The following is a 3,737-nucleotide window of genomic DNA, read 5'->3' on the forward strand; positions in this document are numbered from 1 at the left end:
TACAGGTCACTACATCTTGTCATCTTAAAAAGGACCATTTAATTATGTAGTTCTATGCTCCCAAGTAAAAGATAGAGACGTCTTGCCTGGAAAGTCTTTTAACTTAATTCTGCTGGATTAACACAGATATTTGATTAAACAACAACGATAAGAAGTGATATGGTTCTGTTGAGTGTCCTCCATTAAGTTTCTTCTTTATATTGAAGCAACTACATGTGGTAAGAAGTCATTTCAATATGGTGATTTCAACTGGAATTAATTATCAGCTTTCTACACAAGAACCTAGAATTGTTTTCATCAGAAATCCAAAGACGTTGATTCACATCAAGTTTGGTGAAACGATTCTCTTTCTGAGAATAATCCACAACCATTCATTTTTATGGTATTCCATGGTAGAAACAACTTCAAAACACCAAAGAGATGTACATGGTTCAATAATGTCTTCAGCCAGAAGGTAATGGACTTGTAATTTGATGAAATCTTGATATGATTTACTGCAACAATGAAACTTAATAGCAATAGGTTTACAGCCATAGAGTGACATCATAAGCATTGTCCTGAAGACACAAACTGACCATAACATGTTCACTTTTAATATTTTCCAAAGTGGATACATAATGTTTCAATTAAAATTAAAACTAGTAAATTTCCATTTTTCTGGAGCTGGATTCACCAACTGAAGAAAGATATTGAAGACTCAGTAGTTGTGGCTAAGATGAAACTTCACCCATTTGTGTTGAAAGAGCTGCTTCTGGTTTGGCAATAGTTGCAACTGTAAATCAGGGAGGAAGAAGTATTGATTCTTTTCAAATGTCTTGCAGAATTGTGAGTTAAAACATCCTTCAGTTGAGAAAGAAACCTCCTCAGTCACAGAGTCTATACAACATTAGAGGCATTGCTTCAGTTGAAAACGATTCACCCTTTTTACTGATACAAAACATCATTCAGTTTTATGTTTGATGTTAAATGTCATCATAAAATGTTTAGAAATGAGAACATTTCTGACATGTCTGTTTTCTGTTTTGTTCTGTTGTCAGTTCTAATCAAATTGCTGAATTACAACAATTGCCTTTGCTACCCAGGCATGACATGAATATATGATTATGTGGAAAGCAAAAACATTCCAGAATCACTTGATGAAATCAAAACAATGTTTTCCCTGTGAAATAGACTAACTTCCCAAATCGATTAATCATTCATATTTCAAGAGTCGAGAATTCTGAGTCAAATTCAATCCCAATTGAGTCTTCTCCAAATAATTCTTCTCACCAATTCTTAATGAACTCCAGATTCGATCAGTTCTCCTGAGCCTATTCTGTTATTATTATATCAGTTTCATTGAGAGAGGTCACCTCCAGTTCGGCTTGACTTGTGAATATTCATTTTCTGGTAAATTCTCTCAGAATAATTCTGTCTTCTTGGCTGGAGAGAATAGGATATGATTCATCAGTGTCATCTATTTAGTCTTCCACGGAAGCATCTACAGACATATGTCATGTGATTAAGACGTCATTCTAATTTGGTGATATGAGCTGAAATTATCTGCTTCTTACACAATGATCCTAAGAAGAAGCTAACTCAAGGTCTTACGATGGAATAAACAAGACTTATTCCGAGTGTTACTTTTGCTTCATTAAAAATACCAAGGAATAAACTCTGTAAAAATGTAAAACACGCAAAAACATTGCCATTCAATCATCTATTTAGCCTTAAACAACAGTATATTTTAGTCCCTTCTTCCAAAAGACAATATCTTTTCAACTGTGTTTTATTAATTTATCCATTTTACCAACCTTGCTAACCTCAATTTTATTGTATTAGATTAATATTTTTAATAGAATTATTTCACAGTTAACATTTCAAATGGAAATTAGGAATGGAACCTGTTCTCAGTCATTCTGACATACAAGGCTCAAATGAAATTAAAATTTACAGACATCAATTAGGTATTGTTATTTTCTACTCACCCACTTGCCACCAATTGCTTCCTAACTGCCGTGCCACCTTCAGGAGAAACCTCTCATCCAGTTTTTGAAAACCTGAAATACATATCTTCATGGTTTACATTTTATAGTAAAATTTCTTAATCCATATTAATAAAGTATATCTTATTATCATAAGATATTCTTATCTTCAATGGCCGCTCAACATTTTTATAAGTTTTACAATGGTACCATATATTAGCTAAATATTCAAGTCCACCACAGGATAGAGTAACCTTTCTCAATCTCTTTTTTTTTAACTAAGGCTGAAAGTTTCATAGGATGACAAATACACTCATATAAAATGTGACCAAATGAAGTCTATTTTCCAACACAGTCTCCATTGAGGTCCCCACACTTCATCCATTCGTGTTTCAGTTCTTGAATGAATCTCAATGGTGAACAAGGTTTAATCCTGTTGCTAAAATAATTCATCAACAGACGATATGATGTCATCATCATCATTGCGATAACGATTCTCAATTGACTATTTTTGAAAGTTGATGGACAGATTATAGTCAGAAGTGGGTAAATCAGGGGAAGAATGAAGGTAATCAACTATTTCAAAACCAGGGCCATGCACAGCAGCCATTGAAAGCAAGGACGTATGTGCTGGGGCATTGTCTTGATGATACAAAGCCCTTTGCAGTAGTTTCCCTGGGCATTTGGTTTTGATAGTCTTTTGTAACTGCTTCATAAAGATGGTATAATACCCTCCATTGATGGCAGAGCCCTTCTGAAATTATTCAATAAACACAATGATGCCTTTTGCATCACAAAACCTGAGACTATCCCCTTCCATGTAGATGAAACGATGTTGGTCTTCATTAGACCAGGTGAGGAGGTGTGTTTCTACTGCATGGATTATCTCTTTGTCTGAAGCTCAACGTGTTGAATCCAACACTCATCGTGGCTTATGAAAGGTTCAAGGAATTCAGCTGGATCTGCTTCAAGCAATGTCGGATTTTAGCATAATGTGGTTAGCCTAGTGTGCTTTTGATCAGGTCTCAGAAGACGTGGCACCCACCAAACAGAAACCATTGTCATGTCAAGTACAGAATATTCCCAAATCTGTCACAGAAAATGCTAATAGCATTAGCTATTTGATTTATAATCAATCGACAGTCATCCATCACCATTCGGTGAAAATGTTAAACGTTTTCCTCGGTGGTGAAAGTAGCAGGACGTCCAGACATTGGGTCCTCTTCAACACTCTCTGTTCGCCTCCTAAATTCAGCTGTCCCCTTTTGCACAGTTGATAAAGTTGGAGCGTCATCACCTAATATAGCAACCGTGTCAGCATGATCTCCCTTGGGAAATAAACCCTTATTCTGCACGATGCCACATTTTGTCCCATTTTCAAAAGAGGTCGCTACTAGTCATATTTCAAGTCTTCTTTGAACATTCAGATGTCAGTTTACGTGGAATCAAAAAGTGCAGTTATTAATAAGAAGTGTTGAACTTAATGGATGCTAGATTTTACACTCTACAGTCTACCTTTGCACAAACCTCATTAGCTTCATATAACTGGTCAGCCACACGTTATGGTGGTGATAAATATCTGAAATGGTACACAAGAACGGATGCTCAAGAATATATACGCAAGACGGAGATATAGATCAAACTGGACGCAGCAAATCTCGTATTTTCCAAGAGGTCTTGACTTATCTATTGCTTATAACCAATCCTCTGTTTCTGCCATGATCCTAATACCTTTACTCTTATTGGACAATGAGGTACCATCGTCCTAAACAT

General features: G+C 35.7%; 1 long non-coding RNA gene across 1 annotated transcript in view; it reads right to left on the reverse strand.

The window, feature by feature from the left end:
• Positions 1–6: 6 nt before the first annotated feature.
• The window catches only part of LOC106882054 (uncharacterized), a 49,871-nt gene continuing 46,140 nt past the window's right edge, over positions 7–3,737 (reverse strand). The window contains exon 5 of the long non-coding RNA XR_008267057.1: positions 7–2,039. This is a non-coding gene — a long non-coding RNA (uncharacterized LOC106882054). The remainder of the gene's footprint in view (positions 2,040–3,737) is intronic.

Source organism: Octopus bimaculoides, chromosome 30, assembly GCF_001194135.2.
Source record: "Octopus bimaculoides isolate UCB-OBI-ISO-001 chromosome 30, ASM119413v2, whole genome shotgun sequence".
Lineage (NCBI taxonomy): Eukaryota > Metazoa > Mollusca > Cephalopoda > Octopoda > Octopodidae > Octopus > Octopus bimaculoides.